The sequence below is a fragment of the Trachypithecus francoisi genome, unplaced genomic scaffold (assembly GCF_009764315.1).
Source record: "Trachypithecus francoisi isolate TF-2019V2 unplaced genomic scaffold, Tfra_2.0 Lachesis_group19, whole genome shotgun sequence".
In the NCBI taxonomy this organism is placed as follows: domain Eukaryota; kingdom Metazoa; phylum Chordata; class Mammalia; order Primates; family Cercopithecidae; genus Trachypithecus; species Trachypithecus francoisi.
In genome coordinates, this window is record NW_022681464.1 from 43,204,856 (window position 1) to 43,224,018 (window position 19,163).

The window sequence follows — 19,163 nt, forward strand, 5'->3', positions numbered from 1 at the left end:
ACCGCAAAAGTGAGTAAATTTCAGGTCACAGAGAACACTGTACAGATGGGGCACATGGAGTACATAAGCCAAGTTCAGATGAGCATTCTGGTGACAGCCTCTGTGAGCCTGTCAGGGTAGAGCAGCCCAGGCTGGGTGCCTGGAGACGCGCAGGAATTGCAACCCTCTGCACTGCTGGCGGGAAGGCGAGTGGTCCTGCCGCTGTGGGATGTAGGGCGGTGTTTCCTCAGAAACACTAAATAGAGAAGCACCACACAATCCAGCAATTGCACTTCTGGGTATTTGCCCAGAACCGCTGAAAGTAAGGAGTCGAGCAGATATTGGTTGGTAGAGTTTGGATACTTGTCCCCACCCAAATCTCGTGTTGAGATGTGATCCCCAGGGCCGGAGGTCGGGCCTGGCGGGAGGTGTTTGGGTGGTGGGGACAGATCCCTCATGGCTCGGTGCTGGCCTAGAGACAGTGAGTGAGTTCTCGTGAGATCTGGTGGTTCAAAAAGTGTGCGACACCTCCCCAGCCCTCACCGTTGTCCCTGCTTTCGCCATGTGACGTGCCTGCTCCCGTTTCGCCTTCCACCATAGTGAAAGCTCCTGGAGGCCACTCCAGAAGCTGAACAGATGCCGGCACCGTGCTTCCTGCACAGCCTGCAGAACTGTGAGCCATTAAGCTTATTTTCTTTATAAATCACCCAGTCTTGGGTATTCCTTTATAGCAATGCAAGGACAGCCTAACACATTGGCACACCCATGTTCATAGCAGCATTACTCGCAATCGTCGAAAGATGGAACGAGCCACATTTCCATTGGTGGAAGAAAGGATTTTTAAAATGGGGGTGTACACATACAGGAATACTATTATTATTCAACCTTAAAAAGGAAGCAAATTGTGACTTTTGCTACAACATGAATGAACTTGAAGGCATTATGCTGAGTGAAGTGAGCCAGTCACAAAAGATTAAATACCGTCTGATCCCACTGGTGTGATGTCCTGAGACACATTCCTAGAGATAGAAAATAGAGTGGTGGCCACTGGGGATGGGTGGGCTGAGAAGGTTGGTATTTGACGGGTACAGATTTTCACTTTGGGAGGATGAAAAAGTTCTGGAGAAGGATTGATGACAGTTGCACAACAATACGAATTTACTTAATGCCCCTGAAGTGTCCACTTAAATGGTATAAATGGTCAATTTTGTGTTATGTATATTTTAGCACAATGATATAAGACAAAACACTTTTCTCCCTCCTGTTCAGGTGAAGGCAGTGCCTCAGAGTAAAGGAACGATCTCCTAGCCCTGGGCCTGCACAGCTCACAGGTGACCTTCTGTGCTGGCAACAGCCTCCCTCGTGGGTCCCCTCTCCTCACTGTCCCCAGGCCCAGTTCCAGTCACGGCCTTGCCCCTGCAAGGCCCTTGGGGTCTGGGGAAAACAGTCTGAAAATCCTTGGGCCTTGGATTTCCTCTGCATGTAAGTCCCATGGGTTAAGTGTTTGCCTGGGCAGGCTTTGAAGTGTCTGGATTTTTCTCAGCCCGGAAGAGAAACGCGGATGACTCATGGGACAGGGGCGGGACATTGGCTCGTGGAAAGCTCTGAGCCCTCTCATCAGTTTGGATCCTCCCGGCTCACCATGGCCACAGCAGCCCCCGGGCCTGCGCTGTCTTTCAGTGGGAGCTCATCCTTCAGGAAACGTCTGTGTCATGTGGGCAGCCTGCATGAGCATCAGCCCTAAACCGCCCGGATGACAGCTCCTATTACAAATCCTTTCCTTCTCTGTGGGGCCGTCTCTTCCACATCGCCCCCCTTTAGGAAGGGGTGGGGAGGCTTCTGGAATGAAAGGGCTGGCACCAGGTCTCTGTCTCTGATGCTGGCGTAAGCTTCCAGCACTTTCTCTTGTGCCAGTGCTGAGCTGGAGCCCACCAAATTGAAGATCTGAGTTAGGGGAGTCATGCGACCATGACTGCCCCCGCATGTGCTGCTGGGATCGAGGAGCACCTGACTGTGCTCACCTTTTCCCGTAAGAGAAGTGGGGCCAACCCCTCAGCCCTCTCTAGTTGTTCGAATCTACATTTACCATTTAACTCACGGGGGATCCCTAGAAACCCATTTTCACTGGGTGCTTCTCAAGTCTATTTGGGAAAAGAACAGGACAGTGACTCGCTCCACGCTCTCTTCCTGTAAGAAACCAGAGGCTGTATTCCCAAGCCCCCCGTGCCATCTGTCAAACAAATGAAACCAAACTAGCCACAGCCAACTGGGGGGGTCTTTTCCCTGCCTCAGTTTCCTCACTTGTTGAAGGCACACACAAAGATGTGTGTGGTGTGGAACAAAATGAAATAGGAAGCTGTGGTGAAAATTAAAAGAGCAATGCAAATGTAAAATGCAGCCACTGCAAGGATTCGAGGTGAGGAATTATACCCACAAAAGACACTCACTACCAAGCGCAGTGCTCGCACCTGTAACCCCAGCACTTTGGAAGGCCAAGGCAGGTGGATCACCAGAGCTCAAGAGTTCAGAGCAGCCTGATCAATATAGTGAAACCCCATCTCTACTAAAACTGCAAAAATTAGCCGGGCGTGGTGGCACACGCCTGTAATCCCAGCTACTCGGGAGGCTAAGACAGGAAAATTGCTTGAACCCAGGAGGTAGAGGTTGCAGTGAGCAGAGATCACGCCACTATACTCCACACTCCAGGCAGAGGTGCTCTTCCCTGCTGTGTCTGGGCTGCAAGGAAGCCGGTGTTGACTCAGGCTGGAGGAGCCCTTGACCCTCAGACATCAAGAGCAGCCAGCAGGGTCCCATAAACAGTGGCAATGCCACAGCCCTGGCCACATGCTGCTTGGCAGTCCATGTAGGTTTGCTACTGGTTCATTAAAGCAACACTAAGATGCCCTTTATCCCTCTCTGTTAACACAAGTAATAGAATGAAAATGTAATTGCCACAGCCAACTCAATTAAAAGCATTTCTGAAATTTGCCCCTTGCTCCTGGTGTATTGAAGACTAGATTTGGAGCCACTTGTCACCAGCCCCATCGTGGACTGTGTCATTGACTCCCCCAAAGGACCCCAGGAAACCAACGTAATCAGCCCCGTTTTACAAGCGAAGAAACTGATGTTCTAGGAGGATGAGTGGCCTCGCTGAGGCTGCACGGCTGCACGGCTGCACGGGGCAGCTGCAGGATTCCAACTCAGGCTGACCCCACCTGCGAGCCCCACGGCCCTCCCGTGGTGTTGGGGATCTAGGGCCAACTGCCTGGGTCCCAGCCGCCAGTGCCTGGCCCTTGGGCTCTTGATCTTGGTCAGTGTATCTAATCTCTGTATCTTAATTCCTGCATCAGATCAACTCAATTAAGTTCTTCCTCGCATACTGCATATTCTGAGAACTTGCCTGGGTTCTTCCTTCCTTTCCTTCTCTCCCCTTATTGAAAATGAACCGCTGTCTTGTGACTAGTGTGGCCTTGGCAGTTTTCGCCCGGGGCATTTCCACGGAGGCGGCTGCCTCCACTTCCTCCCACATGGAAGACAGCACATTGGCAGCTAATTCATGGGATGAAGGCGGAGGCGGTGCAGATCAGTGAGCCTGGGAGCAGATGATGAATGCTGGAGGGTGCCTTCGCTGCAGCAAGCACTCAGCCCTGCAGCGTGACTCAGAGCCACTTGTCACCAGCGGCCTCCAGCAGTCCACCAGCCTGAAACCACAGGACAGGACTGGCAATCCCAGCACGGAACACTGAGGCCCGTCATCATTTAAAGACTCAGAGGCAGTCACGAGAGGGAGTGGATCAGAGCCACTCTGGACTTCTCACAGCCAGCTCAGACCCTCGCATGTGTGACATGCACAGGGTGCCCAGTCTTCCTGGGCCTTTGGATGGAGCCCCCGGCCACCTGGAGGGAGCATTGAAACTGAAGATGCTTCAGTCACACTTCGTGTTGCCTTCTCAGGTCCCAGCACCTGCACAGAGGCCTCTCGGGGTATGACAGTCCCCTGCTGAATGGCACATTCCCCTCCAGCACCTGCAGGCCTTCCCTGTCCACTGCACCTGCCTTGCCCCAGCACTCCTGCCTGACCCTGGAGAAGGATGGAGATGCAGGGTTTTGTGGGGAGTGCCGGGAAGGGGCTCCTCGGGAAAGGGAAGCTGATGGCAGCCCCTCCCTCACCTGCCCCAGCAGCTGAGCTCATCTCCCGGGGGGCACTCATGCTCCCTAGAAGTGACAGGTGGGCCCGCTACCCACAGGCCAGCAGAACACGGCTCCTTTGGGGTGGGGAAAATCCTGCCCTTTCCTTGGCCACAGAGCCATCCCCACACACCCACTGAATCAGGACGGAGGCCCAGGCTGAAGGTGGGGGCTGGAGGGAGCACAGAGGGCATGAGGAGGCGCTCCAGCCGTTCCTCGTTCCAAGTGGGAGCTCCCTGGGAGGACAGATGGCTGCTGCATTAGGAGGGCGTTTCAGGCCCACCTGCTGCCTCCAAGGAGCATAAGCTGGCAATGCTGGAAATCAGCCTACAGCTGCCCCTCCAGGTGACCCCATCAGGGGAGCAGGACTACGGGACTAGCAACCCAGGTATTGAAGGATTGTCGCTCTCCAGGGACCTCACTGCTGGAGCCAGGCCAGTGCTGGCATCCCCGCCAGCAGGGGCTGTGGCTTTCCGTGACCTGCTCTAAGCTGCCAAGAGGAAATGAGATTCATGGGTACACATGTGGGCGGCTGCACCCTTCCAGGCCACACGTTGGACCCAACAGCTCCTGTCTGGTTAGCAGTGCTCAAGAGATGTTCCTGGTGCTGGAAACCTACTGGATTTGGGGTGCGTGTGACCCACCTGGGTCAGAGTGCTTGGCTTTCTGCTCATCTGCTGAGTCAATGGGGGATCTGTGTCCATCTGCCCGTCTCCCCTTTTCCTTGCACTATCTCAGAATCTTTATTTCATAAAACACCGATTATTTGGTTATTACCCTCATTTAAAATTGTATATATTAGTTAGAACATAATCCTCCTTCTCGCTCCGATCTCATTAGCTGATAAAAGCATTAGCTGATTGTCACATGTCTAAATGACCGTGTAATAGGTATTGGCTTTAATTGTTGGTACTTAAGTGGCCATTATAACAAAGTGTTTTGCTTCATAAGCCAGGTAAGCCCCTCGCTCTCCGAGGAGGAACGCTGGAGACTCGGCTGCTCAGAGCCAGATTTGCAGTCTGCTGGCCACCCATGTGTAGGACTCCAGTATTTTGACGTTGGCTTCCAGAGTCATTTTTGTTTTGTTTGTCTTTAGAGGATATAAAATTTACTAGTTTAAATGTACCGGTCAGTGGCATTAACTACATTTACACTTTCGTGTAACCATCACCACCGTCCATCTCCAGAACTTTTTCATCCGCCCAAGTTGTACCCAATAAAGAACAGCTCCCTTCCCCCAGGCCCCGGTGACCATCTCTCTACTTCCTTTCTGTATGACCTGAGTACTCTAAGTACCTCACGTAAGTGCAGTCGTAAACTCTTTGTCCCTTCGTTGCTGGCTTATTTCACTCAGCTTGTTATCCCCAAGGTTCCTCCATGCTGTGGCCCGAGTCAGAATTCCCTTGCTTTTGAAGGCTGTGTAATATTGCCCTGTATGTATGCATCACATTTTGTGTCTTCCTTCATCCATTTGTAGATGCTGGGGTTGTTACCATCTTTTGGCAATTGTGAATTGAATTACTGGCCTTAGGTGTCTTTGTTTTGTTTTATATTCCAATCCTTTTTTTTTTTTTTTTTGAGATAGAGTCTTGCTCTGTTACCCAGGCTGGAGTTCAGTGGTGTGATCTCTGCTCACGGCAACCTCTGCCTCCCAGGCTCAAGCGATTTTCATGTCTCAGCCTCCTGAGTAGCTGGGACTACAGGTGTGCACCACCATGCCTGGCTAATTTTTGTATTTTTAGTAGAGACGGGGTTTCACCATGTTGGCCAGGCTGGTCTCGAACTTCTGACCTCAGGTTACCTGCCCGCCTCGACCTCCCTAAGTGCTGGGATTACAGGCGTAAGCCACCGCACCTGGCCTTTTCTCACCTGCTTCTCATTTTTACTCCTCAGTGACTGACATTAGACTCCATTGCGGCTCCTTCATAAATTCTATTAAACCACCTGAGCAACATGCGAGACGAAATTCCAAGAGCCAATGAGTGAGCCCTTTTCCTACACCGTAAAGAGTTCTTAACCACTGGGGGTCACCCACCCATCTGAGAATCTGAGAAAGTTTTAATCCTCTCCCATTTGAAAACCATACAGTCACTCACACGAACGTGACCTTTTCAGTTTCCATGGACACCCCTGAGACCCATTTTTAGACCACAGGCTTATCTCTGCTCTAGATAATTCATTTCTTCCCAGAACATGGTAAATCAAAAGTTTTCTAATCAGAGTGTGGTTGAAATGCTTGAATAAAACCTAGAATCACTTCCAGTTTGGCAATGATATAAAGTGGAATGTCTGTGTTTGGAACTTTCCCAGTACAGAACACGACAGTGAAAAAACAAACAAACAAACAAAAAAAACAGTGCATCCATGCAGTGTCTCCAAAACGCATGGGAGGCCAGGAGCTGAGTTTGGGACTCTCCTTCTGGCTGCAGAGGGGATTTTGGTAACTCTAGACATGCAGGGGAGAGCATGCTGGGGAAAGAGGCAGAAATGCCCTTCTCCAAATGGGAGTCCCTCCCGGCACCTGCCTCCTGCACTCTGACCATTCTGATTGCTGGCAGCTCTATCCCCAGGCCACCAACCCCGCCTAAGCACACGCACCCTCCCACTGTCCCAGCACAGGGAATCAGTCAGGGAGCCAGGAGGCCTTAGTTTCCAATTAGACTGCACACGACTGTGTGTCGCTGCCCGGGGAGGGGCTTCTGCAGGTGGCAGCCGACCTCCGCCTCAGGGCAGCTCCAGTTGCACAGGCCATGGAGGCCGCTGCCATCCAGCTTCTGCTGCAAGAGCCCGGGATCAGCCTGACTTGTCTACTGAGGATGGGGAGTGTTTGGATAAATTTGCCATATCCGAGCAGGAAATACAAGTCAGCCTGGATTTCACACAGAGCTGGAGGCTGAGCCTCAGCTGAGATGCCATGTGCGGCAGTGCGCTGGGGACGTGTGCACTGATACCCAGGCAGCTGAGATGCCATGTGCGGCAGTGCGCTGGGGACGTGTGCATTGATATCCATGCAGCTGAGATGCCATGTGCGGCAGTGTGCTGGGGACGTGTGCACTGATATCCAAGCAGCTGAGATGCCATGTGCGGCAGTGTGCTGGGGGACGTGTGCATTGATATCCAGGCAGCTGAGATGCCATGTGCGGCAGTGTGCTGGGGACGTGTGCACTGATATCCAGGCATCTTTACGGAAGGTGATGTGTCTGGGAGACATGGGTGCTCGGGTGTGTGCACCTGGGAGTGGACACAGGTCCCTGTGTGTGTGGAAGGGTGAAGTGGGAAAAGGGGGAATAGACCAGGAGCACCATGTCTGGGGCCTGGTTCCCTGCAGAGGGCAGAGTTCCAGAACCAAACCTAAACCCTCCTGTCCTGGGGCCTGTGCAGCACGGAATGCCTGGGACAGTCACTCCACCCAGGCGTCCCACAGAGTGAGGGACAAGGGCCATCTCCCTTCCCCCTTGGTCAGGGACTCCCAAGGGGCTGCAGCCACGTTGCTTCTTCTGAGGTTTTGCCACAGCACTTGGGCAGAGGTGAAGCCATCGCTCAGGGCAGCCCTGATCGGGGCTCCCCCCTTCCCAGGAAGCCTGGAACCTCATGGCCAACGGACACCTAACCCTTGTGGTACTTTACAATCACCTGGGGAGCTTTGGAAACAGTCCCCCATTCCAGACCCATCATTCTAAGAATCTCCGGAAATGGGGCCTCGGCTCCGGGTATTTTTTAAGTCCCCAGGTGGTTCGAATGTGCAGGCTAGACCCACTGATGGCGTCTTCTTCCCCTTGGAAAGCCCTCACCCATCTTTGGTAAATACATGATTGATTATGTGTAAGGCAGGTAACTGCCAATATTGAGTCCACTGAAAGATGCGCATTTCAGGATTCTGGTAGAGATTTTCCTTACAATCACTATCAGGCAGGTGACAGGTATAAAAAGCTGCCATCGTCATGAATGAAGCATGTGCTTACCGCATCAAAGTGTTTCATATGGTTGTCACTTTAATGGGCATTATTGGACAACACATGGAGAGTTTAATTGCTATTTTAAAATATCCTCAAAAATGTTACACTATAATTTGGCCTTGAAATGAAAAAATATTGTGTGTTTGATGAGCATGTACATAGATCATCAGAGCGTACCTTTGATGTCACCAAAGCAAATATTTCTCACTTCCATTTCATGGAGGTTTTTGCAAAGTCATAGCCAAGGGCTTTATAGAACCTAACAAAGCAAGACACCACAAAGAATGATCCATGAGAAGGAACACACCTAGAACACCAAAGGCCAAGAGATCACCAAATCCCGGAAACAACTTTTTAAGAGACATACGGCTCTACTGCACTCTACGGCCCAGTCACCATGGGAAACACAGGCCTATGCTCTGAGCCCAAAACAAGAGCCATGCAGTTGCATACGGATGTGGAATAGAGAAAAAATTTTAGAAATAGCCCCACCAATGTATTTCATTCATTTATTCAAGTTTATGTAAGTACGAGAGTGACATGATACAATCCATGTCTATGAATTTCAAAAAGAGATCTTTCAATAAATATAAAGAAAAATTTGAAATGATATAAAGCATTGTTTCAGCTTTATTGGAAATGCTTTTCTTAGTGATTCACAAAATAGGTGCATCTTAGAATCGATGGTTTGTTAGTTTCTGTGAAGTATGGTCATTTGCTACTAGGTCTAATGCCTAGCACTCAAGTTTAACCTGCCCGTTGCCCACACCATCCGAGCTCCCATACTCTGGCTCTGTTCTCTTCTGAGAAGGCCAATAGGCGCCCCCTTCCCAGGCTTTTCCGTTTCACGGAGAGACTCTCTGGCACTGGCCTCTGTCCTCACACCTTCTCACCCACCCCCATCCTGACAGGTCTTGCAGCTCTTCTCCCCGAGTCAACCCTCAGTCTTTCTCCTACCATTTCTCATTTTTTACCATGCCTCTTTCCCTGTAATTCCAGCCTATTTCCAGCACGCACTGCCAAACGGGGGCCCTAATTTCAATCTGTCACTCTTACTCATCTCTAAAATGGGGGGCAGTAAGGCAGAGACTCAAGGCATGCGCTGGGAAGTCACAGATGTGGATTCCCTCCAAGCTTTCTCGTCAGCTGGGTAACCTTGGACATGTTACTTTGCTTCGCCTGAGAAGGGGGAAGAAAATCACTATGTCATGGAGTTGTTGCAGGATTAAATGAGAGAGTGCGTGCATTTCAGACCCTCTTAATTATAGCTGCCTCCGTGGCTTCCTTCCCAAGTGCAGCTACTATGGAGTTTGGGTGGGATTGGGCAGGTCAGGGCTTGACTGGCTTAATCCCAACCGTGTGACCTAGATTGGGGCACATACCCTAGATTGGTCTAGTCAGAGTAAAGCTCAGTTCTTACTCGGATGGTTTGGGGAAGAGAAATTCCTTTTTACCCTGATGGATGGTACAGTCATCCCTTGGTATCTGCAGGGGTTGGTTCCAGGACCCCTGAGGATACCATATTCAAAGATGCTCAAATTCCTGATATAAAATGGGGTCGTATTTGCAGATAACCTCCAACAATCCTCCTGTATTTTCCAAATCATCTCTCGATTACTTACAGTAGAATACCTAATACAGTGTAAACGCCATGTACATAGTTGCTATACTGTATTGGGTTTTCGTTTGTATTAGTTTTCATTGTTGGATTGTTATTTTTAATTGTTGTTTATTTTTTTCTGGTCCTCAGGTGCTCGAATCCAAGGATGCTGAACCTGTGGATCCAGAGGGTCGACTGTGTCTATGAAGGCTGTAAGTAACCCCAGGAGCTCTTGGCTGCCAAGAAACCAGCCTGAAAAAGAGGCTGGCCTTTGAGGAGGACAGGAGGACAGAGGAGGGTAACTGAGCCAGGACCCCTGTCAAACCACATCTGATCCCCTACAGTGACTCAGGTATGTGAGCCATAAAAATTATCTTATTTAAACACATTTCAAGTATCTTTTCTATCATTTGCAGCCAAAAGCATTCCAAAGGATCCAATATGAAAAGCATTTAACAAGAACTTAACAGACAGTAGTTATGTTATCAACTCAAGTGTTTAAAATGTATAACGGAAATGAGGGAAATGAGTAACATGTCTGTCACTCCAAGTGAACCTATTCTGTAGCAGCATGTAAATCCCTGGGCCCTGTTCTAGAATTTTGCCAGTAAATGATCACCGCAGAACCCCTAACCTCCACTCTACCAACCAGAATACATCCCATTTCCACAGTCGAAGTAAGTAATTCAGGGCAAACTCTTTTAGTGACAGAAAGTATTGACTCCGAACCCCATCTCTCCACTGTCCCCTGGATTAATTAAGTGGAAGGAATAGGAAGCCTGCTGCTCCTCCACAGTGCCCTGTGGCACCAGGGCGCCTCACAGAAGCCACACTGGCCCCACACACCCTCGCTGTGTGCGCAGAAGCCTGGGCCTGATGCTCCCGAGTGTTACTGATCTGAGCTGGGGTCCACGCACCTGCCGCGGTAGAACCAAATAGTCACCTGAGCTTTTGCAGTGGTAGAAAGGAAGGTGTTTGTTTGCAGGGCACCATGCAAGGAGGCCCAGCAGCCTCTGCTCAGTCCTGGCCTCCCCGATGGCTTGCGGGGAAGGGCTCTCCCAGGCAGGGATGTGCTGCAGGAAAGTGGATGCCTCAGGCACGGTTGTAATCAACATGTGGAGGGAACACACTGGTCTTTGCTATTGGTTCAGGGGGCGAAGTTTGTTTAAATTTTACGGTCAGCAAAAAAGAAACGTTAACTGGCGGGGAGGGAGGCAGTGACTCCCTCCAAGCCCCCCAGGAAGAAACTTAGTAGAAAGGACGGCCGTCAGGGTTCAGTCCTCAGCTCCCCTCATCTGAGCTCTGCCTGCAGTGGGTCTGTTTGCTGAGGGTCCTCGGCGGCGGGGGTGGGGGTGCAGGTTTCTGGACTTGACCTTGCTCGGCTATTGTTTTAGGCCACTATGACATTCTTGCTTTCACGTGGCTCATTTCCTTCTCAGGGCCTGGAATTTCTCTTGAAGCAACTTAGAAATTTTCTTTTATTTCCATGCTTGCTCGGGGGGCCAAGGCCCCTAAAAAAGGGGTCCCTACTCTGGCTTAAGAGCAGGGAGGTGTTGAGCCAAATCAATTCTCCCAGGGAAGTGTGGTCTCCAGGAAGCAGAGGCTCCGGACGCAATTCTGAGCCTTCCTTGTCTGGCCTTGGCTCCGTACATGGAAGGAAGGCCAGAGCAGCCCCAGGCTTCCTTCTTCACCCTCCGCGGGCGGCCAAGTGCCTCCTGCAAAGAGGTTGAGGCGCACTGCGGACCACAGAGCCCCTGTGCCCCCACCAGGTCACCGGGCGCATGGCTGTCCCTTCAGAGCACGAGGGTGGCATTCCTGCAGTTTTCACAGTGGTAGAAAGGGGTCTTCCCGCCCTGGCCCTGCCACCTTGGAGGGGATTGAAGGTGGCCCCCAGCTCCGTGGTGAGCTTGCCTGCTGTGATAGACCGGTCACAGCAGCACACGCCGTGTGCACCCAGTTGTCACAACATAGGTGGTGTGACTTGAAATCCAGTTCCTCGGCGGGGGGAGCAAGCTGGGCTTCGGGGGGTCTGAGTGGGGAAGACGCTTCAGCTGGCAGAGCTGAGCAGAGCTAACTGTGAAGGACGGGTTCCCAGTATAAAGTCTTCCATCAACAGGCAGAAAACGTGCTTATGACTTCATCATTGTACCCAGGGCTTTGCTTCCTCATGGTTAATGGCGTTTTAGCCCACTGATTCCACATAATACATTTCATCAATTCTGGGGGGAGGCTCCTGCCCAGAACATCAAAGCCAATTTGCAAATATCGAGTGATGGATTTTGTCAGTAAATTCATATCAGAACAAGGCAATAGCGTTCCCACACAAATTAATGTATCTTAGCAGATGTTTGACTTTGAATATCCTGTTTTGAATATATATTACCTGATAATGTATATGCACAAAGCATTTTTTATTTCCACTCATTAAATCTCAATCAAACAAGTAATCGTCCTAAACTACAGAGGCACAGAAATCAGTTTTCCCTGCCCATCAAACAGTAGCAATTTATTGTGGTGTAAAATAAATGAACTGCTAATACAGTTTTTAAAAAACAGCAATAACAAAGCTAAAGGGCCGTGCCCCTGAGGAAGGATTGCCGTGGTAGGCGGGGCGCAGTGCCAGTGACCGAGTTCGAATTCTAGCTCTGCCACTGACTGAACGACCTCAGCCAGGTCCCTCCCTTCCTGTGCCTCTGTTTCCCCTCTGCTGAGGGGGATGTGTGTCATCTACTTCATAGGGTTGTGGAGGGACTTAAATGGATTAATTCATGTGAAGCATTTAGAACCCTGCCTGGCATTATGTACCTGCTCATATTATTATACCCTAAATGACACAAGAGAAAGGTGGAAGCAGAAACAGACCTGGTGACCGACGAGGATGTAGAGGGTGACATTTTGGCCAAATGAAGAAACCACAGAGTTTTAAATGTCAAAAAATCTTAGAATTTTTATTTTACCTGCTCCCCGTCTTACAGATGTATTAGTCTGTTTTTGTGCTGCTGATAAAGACATACCCAAGACTGGGCAATTTACAAAAGAAAAAGGTTTAGTGGGCTCACAGTTCCACGTGGCTGGGGAGGCCTCATAATCATGGCAGAAGGTGAAAGGCGTGTCTCACATGGCGGCAGACAAGAGAAGAGAACGTGTGCAGGGAGTTTCCTTTATAAACCCATCAGATCTCGTGAGACTTATTCACTATCAGAAGAATAGCATGGGAAAGACCCGCCCTGTGATTCAGTCATCTCCAGCCAGGTCCCTCCCACAGCACGTGGGAATTATGGGAGCTACAGTTCAAGATGAGATTTGGGTGGGGACATGCCAAACTATAGCAACAGATGAGGGAACTGAGGCCTAGGACTCCAAAGTCGCTTGAGTGAGCTCCACCTTTGGTCCTGCAGAGCTCACACAAAGTGGCAGCCAAGGCGTTGCTCAGAGCAGTTGAAGAGACCTTAAGCAACATCCTTGACATGTTGACCTATGACCTTTGGACAGTCATAAAACATATGCACACTATTCCCCCATATCTTTGATGGCATATTCCCCTTGACCCAACTTTAAAATAAATAAAAATCAATATAATTTTTTTTTTTTGGAGATGGAGTCTCGAACTGTCGCCCAGGCTGGAGTGCAGTGGCACAATCTCTGCTCTGCTCACTGCAAGCTCCGCCTCCTCCCAGGTTCCAGCCATTCTCCTGCCTCAGCCTCCCAAGTAGCTGGGACTATAGGCGCTGCCACCACGCCCGGCTAATTTTTTGTATTTTTGGTAGAGACGGGGTTTCACCGTGTTAGCTAGGATGTTGTTGATCTCCTGACCTCATGGTCCACCCAACTCGGCCTCCCAAAGTGCTGGCATAACAAGCATGAGCCACCGCACCCGGCCAAAAATCAATATAATTTTTTAAAAATTAAAAATTATAGTCCAGCAGCTACCTCAACAGACGCAGAGCCCCAGATACAGATACAGGGAGGCCTTGGTACCTCCATTTCTTTGAGCGTCCTCAGACCCTCTCCCTGAATGTTTTCCATCAAGGCCCTGCATCCAGGGACACTCCAGAATTTTCCTGACTAACTAGTGGAGTGTTACTGAGATTATTGTCATGGGGAGAAGGGCTGATGAAGGTGAATTTAGAGTGGTTTTGCAGACTGAAGAGCTGCAGCTTGGGGATCTCACACCGGGCTGGTTTCCTGTGTCATTGTGGTGGCCATTCTCATCACAGTGACTATTTGAAGAGCACTTGGCCCAAGGCAGCACTGTTGTAATTGCTCTGTAGAGAGGAGAGAGCACCAGGATTACTTACTGGATCTCCCCACCCCTAGCCCACGCTCTCCCAATTACGTGGCATATGCATTTATTTTTTCTATTGCTGCTGTAATAAATTATCACAAACTTAATGGCTTAAATCAATACCCATTTTTTTAATTAATTAATTTTATTATTATTATTATTATTATACTTTAAGTTCTAGGGTACAAGTGCATAACGTGCAGGTTTGTTACATATGTATACTTGTGCCATGTTGGTGTGCTGCACCCATCAACTCGTCAGCACCCATCAACTCGTCATTTACATCAGGTGTAACTCCCAATGCCATCCCTCCCACCTCCCCCCTCCCCCTTCCCCGTGATAGGCCCCGGTGTGTGATGTTCCCCTTCCCGAGTCCAAGTGATCTCATTGTTCAGTTCCCACCTATGCCTGAGAACATGCAGTGTTTGGTTTTCTGTTCTTGTGATAGTTTGCTAAGAATGATGGTTTCCAGCTGCATCCATGTCCCTACAAAGGACACAAACTCATCCTTTTTTATGGCTGCATAGTATTCCATGGTGTATATGTGCCACGTTTTCTTAATCCAGTCTGTCACTGATGGACATTTGGGTTGATTCCAAGTCTTTGCTATTGTGAATAGTGCCGCAATAAACATACGTGTGCATGTGTCTTTATAGCAGCATGATTTATGATCCTTTGGGTATATACCCAGTAATGGGATGGCTGGGTCATATGGTACCTCTAGTTCTAGATCCTTGAGGAATCACCATACTGTTTTCCATAATGGTTGAACTAGTTTACAATCCCACCAACAGTGTAAAAGTGTTCCTATTTCTCCACATCCTCTCCAGCACCTGTTGTTTCCTGACTTTTTAATGATTGCCATTCTAACTGGTGTGAGATGGTATCTCATTGTGGTTTTGATTTACATTTTTCTGATGGCCAGTGATGATGAGCATTTTTTCATGTGTCTGTTGGCTGTATGGATGTCTTCTTTTGAGAAATGTGTGTTCATATCCTTTGCCCACTTTTTGATGGGGTTGTTTGTTTTTTTCTTGTAAATTTGTTTGAGTTCTTTGTAGATTCTGGATATCAGCCCTTTGTCAGATGAGTGGATTGCAAAAATTTTCTTCCATTCTGTAGGTTGCCTGTTCACTCTGATGGTAGTTTCTTTTGCTGTGCAGAAGCTCTTTAGTTTAATTAGATCCCATTTGTCAATTTTGGCTTTTGCTGCCATTGCTTTTGGTGATTTAGACATGAAGTCCTTGCCCATGCCTATGTCCTGAATGGTACTACCTAGGTTTTCTTCTAGGGTTTTTATGGTATTAGGTCTAACATTTAAGTCTCTAATCCATCTTGAATTAATTTTCGTATAAGGAGTAAGGAAAGGATCCAGTTTCAGCTTTCTACTTATGGCTAGCCAATTTTCCCAGCACCATTTATTAAATAGGGAATCCTTTCCCCATTTCTTGTTTTTGTCAGGTTTGTCAAAGATCAGATGGCTGTAGATGTGTGGTATTATTTATGAGAACTCTGTTCTGTTCCATTGGTCTATATCTCTGTTTTGGTACCAGTACCATGCTGTTTTGGTTGCTGTAGCCTTGTAGTATAGTTTGAAGTCAGGTAGCGTGATGCCTCCAGCTTAATCAACACCCATTTTTAATTCACAGTTCTCATGCGGTATGCTTTGGATGTTTACCCCTTCAAATCTCATGTTGAAATGCAACCTCCCATGTTGGAGGTTGGCCCTGATGGGAAGAACTTTGATCATGGAAGCAGATCCCTCACGAATGGCTTAGCACCATCCCCTTGGTGATGAGTCAGCTCTCACTCTGAGTTCACAGGAAATCTGCTTGTTTAAAAGCTGGTGGCACCTCCCTCCTCTCTCTCTTGCTCTTGCTGTGGCTCTTGTCGCTTTCTGCCATGATCGTAAGCTTCCTGAAGAATCACCAGAAGCAGGTGCCCGCACTACGCTTCCTGTAGAGCCTGCAGAACTATGAACCAATTAAAGTTCTTTTCTTTATAAATTACCCAGTCTCAAGTATTTCTTTATAGTGATGCAAGATTGGGCTAACACTTTTGGGTCAGAAGTCTGAGCACAGGGTGGCTCAGCTGGTTTTCTGTTCAGATTCTCACAAGGCCAAAATCAAGGTGGCAGCAGGGCTATGTCCTTCTCTGGAAGTCTCTAAAATCCGTGTCCAGGGTCATTCAGGCTGTGGTGGGATTCAGTCCTGTGTGGGTGCTCAACCAGGTCTGGGCCCTAGATTCTAGAGACACTCACGCTGTCTGGCTTCTCACGCCTTTCAAAGCTGGCAGCAGCAAATCAAAAGTTGTGAGTCTTTTTTATCCCCCACCTTCCTTATCTCTCCTGCTTTTCTCTTTCGCTGAATCTCTCTGACTCTAGCCAGAGAAATGTCTCTGCTTTTAAGGGCCAAGTGGTCAGTTTGGGCTTGTCTGGAAAATCCAGAAATTGCATCTAGAAAACCCCATTAAAGCAGTACCTAGATTGGTGTTTGGTTGGGTAACCAGTGATGGCAATCTAGGGGGACATCTTCAGAATCCTGCCAACCTTACCTGGCTGTGAACTACCTGGGAGTGGGGATCCCGTCTCTTCCAAGAAGAGAGGATGGGCCACGTGAGGTCTCAGCTCACCACAAGGTCATTGTGGGGTGGAGATCAGAACTGGTGGTAGCCCCTTAGGCAACTCAGTCACCATCCCCACCCCAGTCCCTTCGTTGTCAGCAGTCAGTCACTATCCCCAAAATCCTCCCTCTGGGACAGGGGGCAGACATCCCCTCTGTGTCTTCGTCTGCAAAGTGAAGGTACTAATTGTAGTTCACAGTCTGAGACCCCTGGTCCTTCTGAACTTATCCAATGGTCAGTGTTTTAAAATTGTCTAAAAAAATCATGCATTTAGAAGCAGTAAGCCAAAACGGCTCAATTTACCCCACGTCTGTGTGGCAGCTCTGCTAATCAAACGGGGATCAGAGGCTCCAGCTTGCCCTTCGATAGCTTTTGTATAGTTCCTGAATCATTTCTTAAAAACAAAAAGCAAGCAGATAACAACTTGAAGTAAATTCAGACTGCAGAAAAATGGCAAGAATAGAACAAAGAATTCTCACATACCCTTAACCCAGATTCCCCCAAAGTTAACATTGTATTACACTTACCAATTCCCCTCTCTCTCAATCTCTCTCCATCTCTCCCTCAATTTTCAAGCTGCTGGTAACAAGCTGCTATAATGTAACCAGCCCTCTGGAGGGTCCTGAGGGGCATGATGAGGAATGGAGTAGCACACACAAAAAGCTGAAGCCTGCTGACAGCCACATGAATGAGTTCGGAAGAAAATCCTTCAGCCCCACAGCCCTGCCAACAATGTTTTTTACACTTTTTACCTTTGCAGCTCTAATAAATATGTGAGAAATAATTTTTTTTTTTTTTTTTTTTTTTTTTTTTGAGACGGAGTCTTGCTGTCGCCCAGGGTGGAGTGCAGTGGTGTAAATCTTGGCTCACTGCAACCTCTGCCTCCCGGGTTCGAGCAATCCTCCTGCTTCAGCCTTCCAAGTAGTTGGGACTACAGGCACGCGCCACCACGCTGGGCTAGTTTTTTGTAGTTTTAGTAGAGAAGGGGTTTTTACCATGTTAGCCAGTATGGTCTCTATCTCCTGACTTTGTGATTCACCTGCCTTGGCCTCCCAAAGTGCTGGGATTACAGGCATGAACCACCATGCCCGGCCCAAGAAATAATATATTTCAATTAGTTTTCATTTGTCCTCTTATTAACAGTGATGTTGAGTCCTTTTTCATATATTTAAGGAACATTTTAATATATTTTTGTGAATCATTTGTTCATGTATTTGCTCATTTTTCTTGCAGATATATATATTAGGAATATTAGGTTTTTATTATATATGCTGCAATTTTTTTCCCCAGATCTTCATTTTCTTTTGATATGCAAAAGTTATTTTCATTTTTATATAGTTGAACTTATCAATCTTTTCTTTTATTTCATTTAGATTTTGAGACATAGAAAGCTTTTCCCTACATCCAGGTAATAAGTTACAGAGAAATTCATCCATGTTTTCTTCTAGCTCTTGTGTGGTTTCAGTTTTTACATTTGGACCCCTGACCTTGTTTATCTTTGTATGTGGTATGAGGTATGGATCTAATTTTTATCTTTTTCCAAGTGGCTAACCAGTTGTCTCAGTATCATTTACTAAAAATTCCATCTCTGCCACAAGTGATTTAAGATGCCATCATATACTAAATTTTCATATGTAGTTTGGTCTATTTCTGGTGTGTGTGTTCTATTCAATAGGCCTTTTAGCCTGCTTGTGCAACAATATGATCGTTTCAATTATAGAGGCTTTATAGTATGTTTCATTGTCTGATAGGGCTAGCCTCCCTCATATATATATATATGTAATGTTCTGGCTATCCCTGCATATTTGTTTGCTTGTTTTAGAGACAGTGTTTTGCTATGTTGCCCAGGGTGGAGTGCAGTGGCGCAATCATAGTTCACTGCAGCCGTGAACTCCTGGGCTGAAGTGATCCTCCAACCTCAGCCTCCTGAGTAGCAGTGACTACAGGTGTGCAGCACCACACCTGGCTAATTTTTATTTTTATTTTTATTTTTTATTTTTTACAGAGATGGTGTATTAGTCCATTTTCATGCTGTTGATAAAGACATACCAGAGACTGGGAAGAAAAAGAGGTTTAATTGGACTTAGGGTTCTACATGGCTGGGGAGGCCTCAGAATCATGGCGGGAGGTGAAAGGCACTTCTTACATGGCAGCAGCAAGAGAAAATGAAGAAGATGCAAAAAAAAAAAAAAAACATGCCCTGATAAATCCGTCAGATCTTGTGAGACTTAGTCACTAACATGAGAACAGTATGGGGGAAACCGCCCCCATGGTTCAAATCATCTGCCACCAGTTCCCTCCCACAACACTTGGGAATTATGGGAGTACAATTCAAGATGAGATTTGAGTGGGGACACAGAGCCAACCATATCAGATAGAATCTTGCTATGTTTCCCAGGCTAGACTAGAACTCTTGGCCTCAAGTAATCCTCCTACCTTGGCTTCTCCAAGGTCTGGGATTAAAGGCATGAGCCACCACATCCAGTCATGTTTATTTATGCATATGAGCTTTCATATCAACTTGTCAGGGTTT